Consider the following 20023-nt stretch of genomic DNA (forward strand, 5'->3'; position numbering starts at 1 on the left):
TTTCTGGTGTATAACCTGAAGACAGATGGGCATGAACGTGTCTTATCAGCAACCAAACTGTGTAATGTTGAAAAGATGGAAATAGCATCAGTGCACAGTCATTTTAAACTTAGAACATTTTCTCTTTCAGTTAGAAATCTTGAGCTTTCAGCATATCAGTGCTGCACCAGGCTGCTTTTGAATTCTTCTTTTTGGTGCACATGAAGAAAATAACTGCAGCAATTCTCGGGGTGTTGTTTTTTTCCCCTCCCCCATATGTGCTCAACAGAGCCAGCGCAGCCATTATTTTTGGTAACTGCTAAAAGCAGTTTTGATGCAAGGGAATAAGTGCTCAGCAGAGACAGCACAGCCATTATTCATGAAACTGCTGAAAATGCACTTGGGTGGTGCAAAGGAGTTCTGCTGGGCTGGTAAATGTACCCCACACAATCAAGTCAGTGCCTCCCCTTCTCAAACTTGAGCAGGACCACCTAAGGTTCTGGAAGCAACTCAAGACCTTCCTTTTTGCTTCTGCTTTCTCTCTCTCTCTCCCATGCCGATGTCCCTTTCTTCTGCACATAATGGTTACCTAGCCACCAACTGAACTTATGGGAACAAGCTGCTGTACAACCAGTTGCCCTTGCACTGCCTCTGGTCCTACCAACCTCTTAGGGACTGTATCTGCAACCCTACAGCACCCTGACTCTCTACAACTATGAGCCACCTCCCTGGCAGCCCTTACAAGTTCCTTTGTACTCTCCCCTCCTTCCTCCCCCTTGGAACTTCTCCCCCTGAACCCCTGCACTTGCCGATCTGAATGACACAAGGCCTACTAAGATCGTTTTCCTTCTGTCTTCCCTTACTTGTCTTGTCACACCTAGAAACACCTGTGTACAGGCGCGTTATAAATGACTTATTATATCATATCATATGCCTTGCCCGCCAGTGCCTCCCTGTTCCATACCCGTCAGTGCCTCCCCTGTGCCTTGCCCGTCTGTGCCTTCCCTGTGCCTTCACAGTCACTGCCTCCCCTGTGCCTTGCCCCACACCCTTCTAGTGCCAGAAGTTAGAGGCAGCTTTAGCTATTTTTATGGGTGCCAAAGGAGAGGTGCAGCTCCAGCTTTTTCTTTACCTCTCCTAGCGAATATACCAGGGGGCGACTCTGGGTCCACTACTTCCATGTACCCTGGTGCCCTTGCAATGGCCCAGCACACACTGGATGTTTGAGTACAAGGTGTACATACTTTCCTGTGTTCCTGACGAAAACTGAGGGCACTGAGCGGTGAACAGGTCTATTTGGAAAGGCACAATGAACAGGGCCCCCACTGGCACCCTCAGTCCCCGTTTAGCCAAATACACGAAAACATGCTGGTGGGAACGGTACATGGAATACTCCAGTTGTTTACCGGAAAATGAATTGATCACAAATTCCTGTATAATAATTTTGGCATTACAGCATCACATCTTAAGAACCCTTTCAGAGGGGCCCATTTATTGCCACGTGCTTGCTCTAGGTGACACAGCAGGTGCATTTTTCATCACACCTTCACCAATCTACAGATAATACAAGTATATTTCATTTCAATAAAACATACAGAATACAATATTTCATCAAACAGTTAAAGTAAAACAAGAAACAATCATCCCATTGAGCCCAACAAAAGCTTAACTTCAAGAGTACATTTTCCAAAAATAGCCATTAAGAATCCTAAAGTAAAGGAGAAAAGGGGAAAGAAAAATGAGATAGAATAAAGAGAGAGAAACAAAATGCAAAAATATGAACAGACCTACTGACCAAATAATAAGGTTGTATGCAACAATTCAAATCAGAAAATATAAACATGTTAACAATTAAATATGAGCAATTACAGAAACTCAGCAGCCCAAATAAAGGGCATACATTAACCGTAGACTTCAAGGAAACTACTCCAAATGTCCTCAAACTTATCAATGTCACCTGCATTCTTATAAATGGCTTTCACATAGGTCGATATTGTGAGCTGCTCATCCACCCACTCATCAATATTAAAGGAGCTGCTTGACTTCCAGGACCTCAATATCTTTACCTTTGCTACCATGCATGCCCAGAGCAACCAAGTTGTCTTGCCAAAGGTGAATTCCTCCAGACTAGATACATCTCCCAGAATCATCAAAGAAGCAGACATGGGGACTCTACAAATCAGGACCAATCGCAGTCTTTCACATACACATTCCCAAAATGTTCTTGTCTTTGCGCAAAACCAAATTAAATGACTGAGAGAGCCCCTTGCACCCTTGAATTTCCAGCAAATATCAACATCCAAGACTTGTCTCCTGAATAATCGTACAGGTGTCTAGTATGGGTGAAAAGCGGTTGAACACGTCTGCAGAGCTAACAATGCAACATTCTGACTTGGCAATTGTGGCACACCAATGCAGGTAACTACAATGGTTTTCAATTTCCTGTAATCAGCAAAGGTGCAATCCACCATGTTATGGGTCTGGCTCAGTTGTGTATATGATATCCAATTGTTACCATCTATTAGATCACAAAGATATTTAATTCCCGCCAAAAACCACTCAGCCTAAAAAGCATTTTACCTTGATATTTCATTAATGGGTTGAGCCAAATGGAAGCATCCAGGTGTAGGTATGGATCTGCCTTCACACTTTTGGAAAGTTCACACTAACAATCCTGCAAAAATCTTGTTAAAGGGTTAACTTTTTTGGATTTGACTTTCTTGATAGTCAGCAGAGCCTTTGGATCCAACTGTGACACTGCACTACACTCACCCGCCACACAATGTGAACTCTTATTATCAGAATCAATGATCTTGCAGAAATGGCGAGTTGAAAATGACAAATGGTAATCAATACAATTTGGCAAGTTCATCCCACCCAGCTTCAACGGAAGCTCTAATTTCCAAATTGCAAGCCTTGATGGTTTCCCGTTCCAGATGAACTTTTGCATAATTCTCTCTATTTCTTTAAAGAAGTGACATGGTATCTTCACTGGTAGCATTGACAGAATATCATTTATTCAAGGAGCCAGATTCATCTTTATACAATTAATCTTACCCCATGTGGATAATTTCAAGAGACCCCACCTCTCCAAATGAGATCTAATTTTTGGGAGGAGCACTCAGAAATTCATCGCTTGTAGCTTTACAACCTCTGCACCAATCCATATTCCCAGATGTTTTATCTTCTCCAAGCACCATCTGAATTGAAAATGTGCACATGAGTGTTGCTGACACAAATTTTGAGTGGTACAATTTCAGATTTGCTCCAGTTAACTTTATAGCCTGAAACCATTGAAAACCGTTGAATGTCACTCAACAAGTGTGGTATACCATTAGCCGGATCCTGAAGGACGATCAAAAGATCATCTGCATATAATGAGATCAAGTTATTGTGATCGCTTCCTAGTATTGATTGAAGGTTAACATTCCTTCTCATGCAAATTGCCAGTGGTTCATTAGACAGGATGAACAACAGCAGTGAAAGTGGGCAACCCTGTCTTGTGCCTCTATGAAGTTTAAATGCATCCGAAATGAGGCCATTTGTAAGCACGAAAGCCAATGGATCTGCGTACAGTAGTTGTACCCATTGTTGAAAGTTATGACCAAAATTCATTTTTCTCAAACATGAAAACAAGAAGGCCCACTCCACACCATCAAATGCCTTTTCGGCGTCCAATGAAATTACCACATTTGCCACTGACTAATTATGTCCTTTTTCAATTGACAATAACAGGCGTCCTATGTTGTCAGCTACTGCTCTACCAGTAACAAAGCCGACTTGGTTGACATGAACCAGAGTTGTTAATACTGGTTCCAACCTCCAGCTAGCATTTTAGCAAGAATTTTGCAATCACAATTGATCAGGCTAATCGGTCTGTAGGTGTCACATCTTGTGGTGGGTCTGTCTTTTTTCTTCAGTACAGTTATCAATGCATGCTGCATTGTTTCAGGTAAAGATCAGGTTATAAAAGCGTCTTTAGAAACTTAGCACAGAAACTGCAAGGCTGAATCCGGTAAAGTCTCATAAAACTCGCTTGGCAATCCATCCATGCCTGGAGATTTACCCACATTGAGTTTTGAGATTGCCAGTCGTATTTCTTCAATTGTAAATTCTCCCTCAAGACTAACTGATTGTTCTTCTGAGAGTTGAGGTATGTCATAATAGTGAAGATCATTTTCAATCTCAGACGTATCACAGCTCAGCTCAGATTGGTAGAGCATTTCATAAAAGTCCTGAAATAAAGTGTTAATCTCCTTTTGTTGAGTTTTCAAAGTATTATTTTGACCTTCAATTGCAGTAATGAAGCGTTCACTCTCAGCCACCTTTAATCTGTAAGCCAACAATTTCCCTGCCTTTTCTCCATTTTCAAAGTAATTGATTTTTTGTCTGAAAAGGGCATGATCTACTTGGCTGGAGATCAGTTTATTCAATTCATACTTCACTCTCCACAGTTTATTTTTTGTCTCTGCATGTTTGCTACTTGCAAATTGATTGTCTAATCGCTTAGTTTCAGCAGATAACCTGAGAATTTCTTTTAATTTTCTTTGTTTGCCTGATTTAGAAATCAACACACTATGGATAAAACATTTCAGAGCCTCCCAGACAGTTGACATTTTAACATCTTCAGTCTTATTTATTTGAACAAAGTATTCCATTTCTTCAATGACCTCATTCTTAATTTGTTCATTGTTGAGAACATTGGAATTCATTTTCCATCTTGATGACTTAATCAAAGTATGTTGCAACGAGAGACTTATAGATATGGGAGCATGATCAGACAGGGCAATGAGCCCGATTTTGGAATCATAGCAACTCAAAGTCACTTGTCCTGAGGTAAAAAAGAAATCATGGCAAGAGTATGTATCATGACATTGGGAGGGAAAGGTGTAGTCTCTATCACAGGGGTGTTTTAATCGCCAGATGTCTGCTAAGTTGAGGTCACCCATTAAACTCTTTAAGGATCTTTTACTCTTTGACGGATTCCTTGAGTGGTCTCCATTTGAATGATCTAATGCGGATCCAGCACCTGACTGAAGTCACCAGCAACAACGATCCAATCAACATTGAAGCTTTGAAGCAATGTTGCCAATTTATGAAAAAATAATGGGTCAATAAAAGTATATTCTGAACAACTCACTGGTATGAATGTAATGTTAATGGAAGGGCAAGTGGTTGGGCGAGGATACACCCTCTAATGGAAGTGTTCAACAGAGATGTCTGTCAGCGCTTGCATTTGTCCACTGAGCTACAAATCCTAGTGCTTAATAAAGGACATTATCCTGTTATCAAAATGTGTGTGATTCTTCGATTCCATAATTGAGATGGTGAAAAACCCAAACCTGTAGACTCTGATGTTTTAGTGGGGCACTCTGCAAAATGTTGGTGCCCTGTAAATAGACAGGGATCACATGGGATTCTCGCCTACATGCCAACATGCCCCATTGCCTTCCAGAGATGCTTGTCCGGTCTTTTTTTTCATTTGCATTGCGCGGCTTTTATTCCTAGATGTATTATATGACAAAGGCCTAGAATGCAAAGAAAACAAAATGGACAAGCATCTTCCAACCTGATGGGACATGCTGACATCTACGCAGCTCCCAGGTCCCACCAACTTGCAGTGCGCTGGAGCCTTATCCCTGCACGAGCCAGAGAATGTGGGGTGGGTCTTCACAAAGCTCCCCCTGTCAAACGAATAAAGCGTTTCATTTGCCTGTGTGGCTCTTTTTCACATTTCAATTAAATGTAGTTGTTGACAAGGACACCTCGAGGACAATACAAACAGGCAGCTCTCAGTCCGACTTCTACTGCCCCGTGCACTAACAGTTTCATTGTGCTGACCCACATGGCCTTAATGTGGCTCAGAACAGAGTCCAGAGACTGACTGTGCTTGCAAAGGCAAACTGCAGCTTGCTGGGAGAGAAACACAGAAAGTCTCCATATCCGGGCAGTCGAGGTGTGTTGTCAGAAAAAGACATACAATACAAATAACTACTTATTGTCGGATGGTGAAAGAGAATGGCTGCCGTGACTAAGCCCACCCAGACTGGAGAACCTCTGTAATCATACTGATTTCACTCACTGCACAGCCGATCAGGTGCTGCTTACATCAGAAACACTGAACCAACACCGCAAAAATCACTATATGAACATTTTGGAAAACATTTGAGACATTTTAGACAAAACATAACTTTTACAGTAACTTGTTTGTTTAAATATAAAATACATTAACATGTGTAACATAACTTCAAAGCTGTAGTAAATATTTTTAAAAGCATCAATAAAGTCAAATACATTTTTCTTAACATTAAAATAAGGTGGGTGCCCTATTGGAATTAAAAATGGCTGATAAATTCACCACACAGTAGAGATGTAGCCAAAGTGTGCAAAAAGAAGGGTGATTGGAAGATAAATATGTGGGAATGGGAGGCAAATTCTATAGATTTCCCTTTGCAATGGGCTTTAAATGTGTGGGACACATAGCCAAACTACATAAATCCATCTTCATTTGTTAACCTGCATTGAAAAGCATTACACGCCTAAATTCAAAGCCCCTATTTCTCGCTATGATTTTAAAGCTCTTATGTTAATGGCAATAGTTTGGGCTTTATAGGTGCTCTTTCAGCGCCACCTAATAGCCAAAACTTAAAATGGCCATCATATGTCAGGCTGGAAACAAAATAAGTCAATAGGGACACCATCTAAACCAGGAGCTTTGTAAGATTTCTGCCTTCTCAAAATGCCTTCAAGCTCTTCCAACATGATGGGAGAAAAGCTTACTCCCTCGTGCTGATAAGGGATTTAATATTTTTGTAATTTTATTTTTCAATACCAAAGGTATTCAAAGATTTTCAGATTCCAGAGGGTGAAAAAAGGGGAGGAGAGGTGAAAGGTCAATTTGTTCTGCCGAGAGTGCCAGACTCACAACTTCCAGTGACCAGTGTGAAACATACATTTTTAATCGTAACAAATTAGTTTCGTCCTCCTGCAGCCAATGGAGTTGGGGAAACAAATGGTTTTCCCAGGTTGAGTTGCTGAATAAATGAGAAGTGCTGGGATACATGAGGGATCAGACTACATTATGATGACAGCGGGAAAAAAGTTGGTGGTAGTGTTTTGCAATGATTTGAAAGGATGCCTCAGTGCCAAAAGCTTGAAAAAAAGAGAAGAGCATGAAGGTCTTTACAGAACTTGAGGTGTTCTGGTTCTGTTTTGAGATCCAAGTGACGTGAAGTCCATATGTGGGTGACAAGTTACTGTGGCTTCTCTCGCTGTTTGCTGTAATATTTGTTGGCATTTATCTGGGATGTGTCTGTGAAGTCTGTCTTCTGTATGCATTTGGTTTATTTGCACATTGTCACCTTCACATGGCTCAATGGTCCTGTTGTTGGTTATTAGCAGCGCTGAGGTACAGTCATTTGAGGGACACTAATAGATTTAGCAAACCAGTCATATACATTGCTAGACCCCCCAATGCAAGTCACAGTTGCACGGATTCAACAGTGATATTACCCTGAATGTTGTCTGGTACATTTACCAGCCCAACAGAAATCCATGCCTCGCAAAACTGCATTTTAGCAGTTACAGAAATAATGGCTGCACTGTGGCAGCTGAGCACATATTCCTTTGCATCAAAACTGCGTTTTTAGCAGTTACAGAAACCATGGATGTGCTATGTCTGCTCTGCACATATGGGTTGAGATGGAGGACAGACACCCGAGGACGGCTGCAGTTAAGTTCTGCATGGAAATCCAAAAAGAGGAATTCAAAGGCAGCCTGGCTCAGTGCTGCTATGCTGTCAGCTCATAACTTCAAACTGCAAAAGAAAATGTTATGCGTTTAAAAACGACCATGCAATGGTGCAATCTTCATTTTTAAACATCACCCAGTTTGGGTTTTAGTAAATCAAAGCAATGTTCATCCATATTCAGGTTGTACACCAGCAAATGGGGGCATTCCTCACTGAATGGCATATTATGTCAAGCAAAATCTGTGAAGAGCAGAGAATTCCATTTCAGGCTGCACGACCCACGTTCACTCTTGCAACAAAGTTACCCAGACAGAAATTTAAAAAAGAAAGCTTTTTCTCTCTGGCTATGCGTCAATTACAAAATAAAATTATTTGCAGCATCTTTCCATGCCCTGAAACTGATCTGATCTGTCAAGGATTTTCTGAAAATGTGTGTTAAAGAAACCACATCTTGTGAAATCGCCATGTAAAATGAGCATGTGTAAATGAATTTTGCAAAGGCAGTGAAATAATACTTTTTAAAGCTAAAAATGTGAAATCATCCCAGATACTCGCACATAAACAGTATGTTATGGGTGGTAATGGGGTGGTTTAAGTGTATATTATATTTATTTACTAAACACTTGGTTTCTGTGAAAGAAAGTAAGGAAGAACAAAAATGTATGTTTGAAAACAGTAGAACAAAGGGGCCTGGGCATGAAATTGAAAGGCACTAAACCTTGCTGGGAAAGGAATCTCCTCCACAAACTATGAAAGTGCCAAGGTGTGAGAATTTGCGACCTCGTCAGACTGACTGGCATTTCTCCAGCAAGGGACAATGGACCAAGGGGAATCAGCACATCACAGAAAAGTGTGAATTCCTTGTGACACCAATCCTCAGTTGCATCTGCCAGAATCAAAGGGTGCTATGGTCACCCGGCTGCCCAGAACTGACACAAAGGGGACAGGATGGCTGGTGGAAAGATCACCCTCCAGTGGCAGATGCCATCCATTTGATTTAAAAGACTCTATATTAAAGCATTTACCTTGCAATTTGTCCAACCCTGTAAACAACCCTACATGAAACCTTTGAAGTGGGAGAATGGAAGAACAAGCTCCCGCCCTTCCCCTCTCGCGCTTGGCCTAGAGGATCACGGCCTAGGCACCCGCCACGAGAGGAGTTTGCCTATCTACCAGACGACCAAATACCCTGGTACAGGAACATACGGATGTGCCCACCTACCTGCCCAGCAGCCCGCCCTGCCCATGCCGACACCTGCGGCATGGATCAACTCGACTAAACCAAAACATCGTTAGAGATGCCATGCCGACCTAGCCAACGGTCAGCACACCTGTGCACACATGCACACCGGACACTCCCACATCAATCTGTGGAAACAGAGAAATTGATATGAGGCCGGGAAGCCCAAAAGGAAACACACCAACACAGGTTACAAAGGACATACAAAGCGCTTTATTTCAAAGTTACAAAGTTACCAAAGTCAATTGACACGCGAATAGCTATTCGGCCCTCTGACTAACACGCGAACCTTCAACGTTAGGTTCGCACTGAAAGTGGGAGAGACCGATCATCGGGATGCTCGGGCTTTTATACATTTTGTACTGCATTGGCCAACCCTCTTGTAAGTTAACCATTCTTGGAACAACGGCTAGGGTTCGTAGCCAGGTCGAACATGGAATCTCCATATATTAGATCAGTTCCTCTGATACAGTTACATATTTACACCTAGGTTAAACAGAGGACAGGGTCTTAGTTCATGACCCTAACAGGTAGCCTGCGGACATATTATTCATTCACGTGTGCGGAGGTCACCATAGCCGAAGTCTTACTCGAAATGTCATTCGGCCTCCATTTTGTGATTCGAGGTGACTTTCACACGGCAAGAGTACCTAAAATGGCGGCTAAATCCAAGATGGCAGCTTTCACGATACATTAAGGTCAAGACCTTGCCGCGGAACCTATGTTCATAATATTCTTTAGACAGCTTGGCGTAGGCCAACATACATTTAAACAATGCGATTGGGGTCACAATATTATATCGATTTCCACAGACCCTCCTTTTGGCCTATGCCAAGTGCTAAAACATTATTTCCTAATACTCTTGGAAATACTTGAAGGCATTATCATTCATAGGTTCCGCATCATTGTCTGAAATGTCAATGGCCATAAAGTTGTTCATAAGAACTTCTTGCAACATGAATTCTTTAGATGCTGTCTTCGGGGTATATATTCTACGCCCTATTGCGCTCATAACTTGGGCACAACATCCCCCTATCATTCCGCATATACTCGGGAGGCATTGAAAACAGCAGCAAAGAAATAACAGAGTCCCTAAAATACCTAAAATAACAGAAAGCACCTTCCACCCCCAAGATCGTAGAGAATCCCAAAACCAAGTACTAAGGCTCCAGTCTCCTACAGGGATATGGACTTCAGAACTAAGAGTGTGTAAATTCTGAATTGCATTAAATATTGTTGATGAAGAATCTGGTACGAAAACACAGCAAGCGGACCCCACTAATTTACATACTCCACCTCGTTCAGCTAAAATGACATCTAATGCCATTCGATTTTGAAGTGCTACCAATCTTAGCGCTTTTTGCTCTAAGGTCATATTGTAAAGTATGTCCGTGGTCCGGTTGATCGTTTTCTCCAATACCCTCGCTAATCCCCTAATGTTTTCTGAATTTGCTATTTGTCCCCAGAAGGGGACTACTGATTTGGCTATATCCCCGAATACTTGTCCAGGGGTATCTCCATCATTATCCCGTCGCGGGCGAGCCTTAGATACCTCTAAGGTACTGGCTATAAACACACCTGGTAACAATATCCCCAAATAACAAGTCCCCTGCCAATCCTTGGGCAACCAGGGAAAAGCTAAACTACCACAAACAAAATAAACGGGTCCCCCTACATACAAAGGCCTATTTTCCCCAGTCAAATTTACAATATTTACACAAGGCTCAAAATCTCCCATTGGCCTAGTGCCATTTCTTTGTACACAGAAAGGGACAGAATCAGGATTGTGATTTACAGAATAAGAAGGAGGCATGGCATCCTTATTGCCTATCGGAGCCATCTTAAAAGAAACTAGATTTTGAAAAGGAAAAGAAAGTTTATCAGACGGCCTAATAGAAGCGATATTAGGTCTACTCCTATTTGCGAAAAGCGAGCATCCCAGGGGAGTCAATTCACGTTTTTCAAATTCATTCAAATTAGTGCCATCGAAGTTCCCTGAGATGCTATCATTCCACCGGCCAAAGAAGAGTGCTCTAAGAGAGGCATAGCAGGAAGTCGTTAGAGGTAGGGGATGTATGTACCATCCCAGTCCCTTGTTCCCATGTTGTGGTAAGTGAGTGCAAATCATTACTCCTATTAAGAATAGCATGCGTAGCATTCATTACTATCATCAAAGTGTTATTATGATATTTCTGTCTATGCCGAGAGTCCCTAGGGAACAGAGTGTGAAGGTGTACAGAGGGAGTCAAAACAGTTGGTACAATTTTGGTCGGTAACAGAGGCTTCAAAGGATAAATTTCTTCAAAGTACCAAAGTCCCACGGCAGCAGTTGCAAAACTAACAATAATCAAAACAAGAACACAACAGTACGTTTTCAGGGCCCAGGCACATTGTCCATTGTTCGATTTGGTCACCCCCTTATCTAATAGTTCGATACGAGGAGCAGCGGTGAAGGCGGCAGGCATCATGGTTATCCCGATCGTCGGCCCCAATGTTCGTTGCTGGCGGCACTTCGGCCGCGCGACTTTTTAGTCCTTCCCAACCCTAGCCAACAGAACCCTTGTTTCCCTTTGTTCCAAAAAAGGAAAGACAATAGTATTTCGATCACTCCTTCTTCCTTTCAAATGCACTATACTCGTGCGGCGCGTGGTCGAAGGTTGTACCTGATGGTACCCAAGTTTGCTGAATCCAAAAGCAAAGTATCGTCGCTCCCTGAGGGGAGCGTCACGTCGGTGGCGACGGAAGTCGCAGAACTTGAAACAAGAGTTTCCGGAAGTGATCGATCAAGAGAGTGTGGAGACAAGATGGACGGCTCCCCGAGCTCCTCGGGCTCAGGGAACTTCTCCGACGCACTCACAGCGCTGCCTGCTACTCCGAGATCAGAGATCGTAGCATCAGCAAGGGGTTCTGTTTCTTCTGTAACGTGTGGCGTCGGGTGAGGGATCTTCTTCACATGCGTTGCATGCACCCAGTTCTTCTTTCCTGCCACCCGCACTGCCGTCCTGGTGACCAATAAAACCTGGTAGGGTCCCCACCAGCGAGGCGCGAGACAGGAAGACCTTTCGTAGGCCTTTACCAGGATCCAGCTGCTGGGCAATATATCGTGTCCTGGGCCCGTAAACCGTACAGGTAAGGCGGCATTCACCTGGTGGTAGATGAAATACAGGTTTTTAGTCAATTGATTACAATAATCTACGAGCAATACATTCTCCACATCCCTCAGGGCTTTAGGTTTAGGAAGACCCCAAATATTAGCAGGCCTTCCCATTACTACCTCGAATGGAGAAAGCCCAGTTCTAGTCTGGGGTGTGGTGCGCATAGCTAACAATACAATGGGTAAAGCATCTGGCCATTTTAATTTAGTGTCGGCACATGTTTTTGCAAGTTTGTTTTTCAAAATACCGTTGTGTCTTTCTACCAACCCCGCACTTTGAGGGTGCCTAGCTGAATGAAAACGTTTCTCAATCCCTAAGGCAACACATATTTGCAATATTACAGCTGCGATGAAATGTGGGCCGTTATCCGACCAGATTATCCTCGGGAGCCCAAATCGAGGAAAATATTCTTTCACCAAGATCTTTGCGGTAGTCATGGCGGTAGCATCTTTGGCAGGGAAAGACTCGACCCATTTGCTAAAAGCACAAATGATAACAAGAACATATTTCAAGTTATTACAACGTTCCATTTCAATGAAATCAAGGTGAATGGTTTCAAAGGGGACAGAGGGGGGCCCGAAACTTCCCCTTGGAGTCACTGTCCCTTTACCCACATTGTGTTGTAGGCAAATCATACAATTTCTAACATATCTTTTTGCAGTTTCCAAAATGTTGTCATTCACCCAAACCTGCTGTAATATCTTCGCAATTTGCTGGGCACACACATGTGTCGGACCGTGTGCCATTGTGACCATTGCTAATACATAAGAATCAGGAAGCAACCATTTCCCGTCAGATGCGTCCACCCAACACCCTTCGTCATCCAATTTCCCCATGCCTTCAGCCCATTTCCTAGATTCTTCAACAGAGGCGTCAGTCTGAATATCTCGCACAGACCCAATGCCTTCATCTCTTATACAACCATCTCTCACTTCCCTCGAGGTATACATGTCTGTGCTAAGGTCTGTGGCTGTTTGCCTAGCTATCGAATCTGCAAAAGCATTTCCCTTGCCCACATCGTCTATGACCTTCCGATGTGCTGCACATTTCATGATCGCTAGTTGTTCAGGGAGTGAGAGTGCTGAGAGTAGTTGTACTATTAAGGGGCCATGCTGAATCTTGGTCCCATGTGAGGTCAGAAACCCTCTTTCTGACCACAGTTTTCCGAAGTTGTGAGCCACCCCAAAGGCGTACTGACTATCCGTATAAATGTTAACTCTATGCCCTTGGGAGAGCTCACAAGCACGGGTCAACGCTATAATCTCTGCGGCCTGCGCGGAGTTATGCGGAATCCTTTTAGTTTCTACAATCTTATTCAAAGTAGTAACTGCATAAGCAGCTGTAGATGTGCCATTCGGAAGTTTAAAACAGGAGCCATCACAAAACAGCTCCCCTTCCGCATTCTCCAAAGAAGTATCTGAAAGGTCTATTCTGCCCTTTGTTTCTTGTTCGGTGGCGTACAGGCAGTCATGTGATCCATCATCGCCGCAAGCAGAAGTTTGCGGGAGAGGCAAAAGTTCAGCCGGATTGAGAACACAACACCTTTTGATTTGGATATGAGGAGCAAATAGAACTAATTCATACCTGGTCAACCGGGCAGAAGTAAGGTGTTGTGTTTGAGTTTTATTCAATAGAATATCAACAGAGTGAGGTACCATCAGAATCAAATCGTGGCCTAAGACCATCCCCTCACTCTGTTTTACAGACGCAGCAGCAACAGCGCGCAGACATCGCGGCAAAGCGCATGCAACAGGATCGAGGGCGGAGGAATAATAGCCGCACGGCCTATTCTTCCCTCCATGTTCCTGCGTTAACACAGACAAAGCACATCCATTACATTCATGCACAAACAACACAAAGGCCTTATCGTAATTTGGTGTACCCAGAACCGGTGCTGAACACAGCGCGGCTTTGAGAAGCTCAAATGATCGTTGATGTTCCGATTCCCATGGCAGTGGCAGAGAAATGCCCTTCTTCGTCAAAGCCAACATCGGTTTTACCACTAGGGCAAAGTTCGGGATCCACAGTCTACAGTAGGACGCCATCCCTATCAGGGCTCTGACTTCCTTCTGTGTTTTTGGGACAGACATGCCAGAAATGTGTTTTATTCGTTCAGGTGTCAATCTTCTCCCCTCCTTTGACAGGAGGTAGCCTAAATAGGCAACCTCCTGGCAACAATATTGAAATTTCTTAAGTGAAGCTTTGTGACCATGTTCAGCTAAATGAACAAGCAACAATATAGTGCCTTTTTTACAAGCTTTCTCAGAGTCTGCAGCTAGGAGCAAATCGTCTACATATTGAAGCAGCGTGCAAGTAGGTGGCAGTTCAAGGGTGTCGAGCTGCTCTTTTAAGGCTCTACTATAGATACTAGGACTTTCAGTATACCCTTGAGGTGCCCTTGTGAATGTAAATGAGCGTCCCCCCAAGGTGAACGCAAACAAATACCTGCTCTCCTTGTGTATCGGAATACTAAAGAAGGCGTTTTTCAAATCTACGACACTAAAGTGCGTAGCCGTAGCAGGGATCATTGTTAAGATTGTTGTTACATCAGGCACGATTGGAAATTGTGGGGCCACTACCCGGTTAATAGCACGAAGATCTATTATAAACCGGTACGGAATTGCATTGTCGCCTTTCTTATATACCGGTAAGATCGGACTATTACATAAGCTACCTGTAATCTCTTTGATCACTCCACGATGTACAAAATCGGAGACAATGCATTTCAGAGCGCGCTCGCCCTCAACTGAAATTTTATATTGCGGAATGCGCGGTAGCGTAACCCCATGTTTCAATACTATCTTAACAGGGTCAATGTGCAATATCCCGACATCATTGTCGTCTATTGCCCACAAACATTCTGGGACAATGTCAAATTCGGGAGGTAGAGGTCGGGTCAAGTATTGGGAGTTAAAGGGTTGCTGTGGTGAAACTGTTAATCTTATTCCGTCAGGGGAACAATGAATCACTGCGTTCAATTTCTTCAACAAATTCAACCCCAGCAAATTTTCTCCACAGTTTGAAGTAAGAAGAAAAGGGCACTGGTCTGTAAAAGGGCCCAAAGAAACGGGTACCGGTGCAGAAACCGGACAAACAGTTGGTATACCAGAGAACCCTATAGAAACATTCGTTTGCCCTGACAGGGGGATGTTTGGAACCCGGGAATGGTCGATGGAGCACTTCTGTGCTCCAGTGTCGATCAAGAACTGATGTTTCCTATTCCCCACCAATAATTCAACATAGGGGCCCTTCTGAATAACGGGAATAGGTAAAGGTTCCAAACGCTGCTTCGGGCAATCCTAATAAGGCAGAACTTCATCAAAGGGAAGTTCCTCAGAAAGATAGGCGGCGGAAGGGTGATCAAATATATTTCTCGAGTCCATACTCGGAGTCTGATTTTCCCGTGAAAAAGGTTGCTGTGGATCTTGTAAAAGCTGACCCCTATCAGGGCCCCCTGCTCCAGGGCGGTCCCGTGGTCGCCTACCCATACCTCCGAATGTGCCTCCTGACCTCTGACGGAGGGCAGGGCACTGTGCTCGCCAGTGACCTTCCTGGCGGCAATAAGCACACTGATTAATATTGATAGAATTTAGAGGAGTATTTCCTCTTGGAATGTACTGACCTCTAGTTTGTGTCGTACCTCCTCTGGGGTGCCTGACAATTTGCTGCAACAATACCTTAGTCTTTAGGTGACCCCTTCTTTTTTCGATTTTCTCTTTTTCGTTATTAACCCGATTCTCATAATACTGAGCCATATGCAAAACCTCTGACTGAGATTTTGCCTGCCAAGCGCTCTCTGAGGACATAATTTGTGACTGGATGTCGGGCAACAATCCACGCACAAATTTGTCCACAAACAACCTCTTCCCCGACTCTGTACCTAAATCCTGTCCACTGAAGTCGGAGAACACCTGTTCGAATCTATTAAAGAATTCGGTAGTACCTTCAGTTTTCCCTTGGACGCAGGCCGTAAGCTTGTCCCAAATAATCCTTTTTTCTGGGATTATAGTTTTTAATTTGACAACTATTCTATCGGGTAAAGTGAGTATTACCTGGGGTGGTTTCTCTCCAGCTGGTCGTTCCCCATCTATTCTAGTCAAATTTACCCATGTATCCCCTAACCCCGGCACATCATCTATTGTTCGTACCTGTTTCCATACATCAACAGGTAAAAGCACTGGAAACAATAAATCCATGTCACTTAAGGTGAACACAGAAGACTGCAAAACGGATTCTATTTCTTTGTAAAACCCTGTCGGGTTCTTCCTGATGTCAGGGACTGATTGTCTAATCGTGTTCACTTCCTGTCGAGAGAACGGGACGTGAACAAACTGTGATACGTAATGTGCAGGGATATCCACCGCGGGAGTACCAGCCGCCGCGTTGGCGGGGATTTCTACTTTTGGGACAAGGGTCGGAGGGACCTCTCTCATAGGCAACTGAGATATAGGGACCTCCGACCGCTTACTAAGTAATAAGGCCAAATCGAGCGCTAAAGCAGCTGTAGAAGTGTCGGGCGAAAAAGCTCTTTTACAAATACCTAATAACTCTGTGGGGCAACCAACCTTTTTCCTTATACATTCCTCCTGTAAATGCTGTACCATCACTTGGATCACCTTCCTTTGCATCTCTACCGTGTATTGACTATATGTGCCATATACCTCATCTGGCGGTATCGATGAATCCGAGATCCACCGAATCGCATCTCTGGTACAAATCCGTACTTCCTCAGGTGCTGATCTTCGGCACGAAAGGAACCGTTTCTGCACATATATCCTATCATCCTCATCATCCTCGTTTTGTAACCTTTCAAAATGCCTTCTAAACTCAAACAACCTATCGACATGCCCATATACTTTCTGCTCTGTATCCCTCGAGAGTGCCAAGGCATTCAGATCTCTCACCCCTTGTGGGAGATCCGAAGTCTGCAATCTACCCCACATTACACATAAATGAATCCCCAGTCCTTCAATAAAAACGTTTTTCTCGGGAAAATCGCGCAAATTAGATAATGTTGAAAATACATCAGTTTGATCACCTTTTTCCATGCAATGTTTAGCCCAAGCAAATAGTTCCTGTTTCCTGCCTGCAGGAACAGTACTACGAGTCACTATTCTCGACCCTGCACCAGGATCTGATTTAATAAACACAGGACTCCCCGAAATCGAAAGTGTAGGTGAACCTAACATGGGTGCAGGGGAAAGAGGTAATGTAACAGACGAAATAGACGGAGGAGCGACAACTAAGGAACTAGGGGTAGTAGGCTGTGTAGGAGAAGTAGGAATAACGATAGGAACAATAGCAGGAATGGGAAGAGCGCCCACAACAGGAGCATACGGAGGTGGCGCTGAAGAATCAGGCCTCCGTTCGTTTAATATTTTCTCAATAAACTCCTCGGAAACATGGAAATCTTTAGAGGGGTAAATTTTCTGGACTCCGAGCGAAAAAGCTCTGTCCATTTTCTGGGTTTCATCTAATCGTTTTTCCTTGTCATATAACAATGCCTTTTTGGCATTCGTTTTATGACGTCGTGCATGTTTATCCCTACTTTTAAGCTGCTGTAATGCTTCCTTTTTCCAGTTTTGTAACACATCAAAGGCTGCTGGCCTAGCCTTTTTCTTAAGCAAGATCGACTCTAAGTATTCGATACGGGGGATCTCAAAACTACCATTGATTGGCCACTGAAATTCGGAGGCATTTCTGGTCTGTCTGTGCCAAATGTCATTAAATACAATACTACCAATGCCATACTTACAGTACATAGTACACGCCGGCGACCCCTCCTGTGGTGCCGGACGGCTAAATTCCAAAGATTGTCGATCGCTGCGGAATAGAGCCCTAAAACAGCTAGACAATTTCCCAGGCATTTCTCAAAGAATTGGTGTTACCTGGTCCAATAATTGTGTCTGCAGATACAATACGCCAAATTCAAATTCTCAGGGTTAAATTAAGAGCCGGGTCACGACTACACCTGACCAAACCTAAGGAGGACCGTACGGTTTACAAAGGACTTCAACTAACAAATTTTACCTGCGTTCGGTGGTTTCGGCAAATCTGCCCGCCTCGGAATTGGACCCTCGTCAAGATGCCGTGTCAGACCACACGACTATCGTCCAAGGATCGGATCGTGCAGCGCTGCCGAGGTATCGCGTCTCGATCGGTCGGGCCCGCAGAATCACACCGTCCGATCCCAGTTCGATAGTCTGCGTCAACCTTCAATGATCCGGCATCAATCTTGAGGGTCCCTATTCGGGCGCCAACTGTGGAAACAGAGAAATTGATATGAGGCCGGGAAGCCCAAAAGGAAACACACCAACACAGGTTACAAAGGACATACAAAGCGCTTTATTTCAAAGTTACAAAGTTACCAAAGTCAATTGACACGCGAATAGCTATTCGGCCCTCTGACTAACACGCGAACCTTCAACGTTAGGTTCGCACTGAAAGTGGGAGAGACCGATCATCGGGATGCTCGGGCTTTTATACATTTTGTACTGCATCGGCCAACCCTCTTGTAAGTTAACCATTCTTGGAACAACGGCTAGGGTTCGTAGCCAGGTCGAACATGCAATCTCCATATATTAGATCAGTTCCTCTGATACAGTTACATATTTACACCTAGGTTAAACAGAGGACAGGGTCTTAGTTCATGACCCTAACAGGTAGCCTGCGGACATATTATTCATTCACGTGTGCGGAGGTCACCATAGCCGAAGTCTTACTCGAAATGTCATTCGGCCTCCATTTTGTGATTCGAGGTGACTTTCACACGGCAAGAGTACCTAAAATGGCGGCTAAATCCAAGATGGCAGCTTTCACGATACATTAAGGTCAAGACCTTGCCGCGGAACCTATGTTCATAATATTCTTTAGACAGCTTGGCGTAGGCCAACATACATTTAAACAATGCGATTGGGGTCACAATATTATATCGATTTCCACAAATCCACACGAAGAACATACTCAGTGCTATGACATAGGCGACAGACATACCCACGGACGTGCATCTTTATTATTTTCCACATAGGCTCTCAAAATGCAGAAACGCAAGACGCATAATGAACTTATCTAAAAAGGCTTGCTCACGCTTCTTCTAAGAACCATGTACCATAATAAAGAATATAACGGAGACATGATACTGAGGATAGAGCAATATGATACCGTAACCTAAAGAGCTCTGCATCAAACGGTTCCACCTATGCACCAGGCCCAAGTAGGCCGCAAGCAAAAGTTTCCATGAACATTGAATGAGCGAGAGCTCGGTTGCTGACCCTGCAGAATGAGCCCGGCGAAAGCACACCGCCAAGGGCACGATGTTGCAATCTCGCACGCTGCAAGCCGACGCCAAGGTCGCACCTGCAAGATAAACCAGGCTCACAGTGGGAAAAACAATATTAATTGTGCTGAATTCAGCCTCAAACACGGTCCCACCACATGTGACAAAGCCAAACCTGACAGGATGCCAAGCCCAGGAGGAAGGAGACGCCTGAATCCCACGTTTTAAAACACAGGCAGATACAATTAAAAGACTCATTGGACATCTGCAGCAGTGGGAGTAGTCGACCTCCCAACATATGAATAAATCCTCACATTGTTTACACCTACCCATAGTAAAAACATTGTTGCAAATGACAGGTGCACCGCGAGCTGGGAACAGCGATAGTCCCAGATTGGGAGGCTCGCGAGTGGACCAATCAGAACATGGGGCTCTTATCATTGACGCCATTAACATTGACCAATCCTCAAAGGTCTTCATGTAACAATTTCCATGTATCAAATTGAAGGGACAGCCCAAGTATATCACCTGACTAACCCTCAACCACTAATACCGTTCTCTATATGTATGCTATACTAACCCTACCACTCGAATAACCAATCCAGAGTGGAAATAGGTTTTTT

This window comes from Ambystoma mexicanum, chromosome 5p, assembly GCF_040938575.1.
Source record: "Ambystoma mexicanum isolate Mex_15411 chromosome 5p, UKY_AmexF1_1, whole genome shotgun sequence".
Classification (NCBI taxonomy): Eukaryota; Metazoa; Chordata; class Amphibia; order Caudata; family Ambystomatidae; genus Ambystoma; species Ambystoma mexicanum.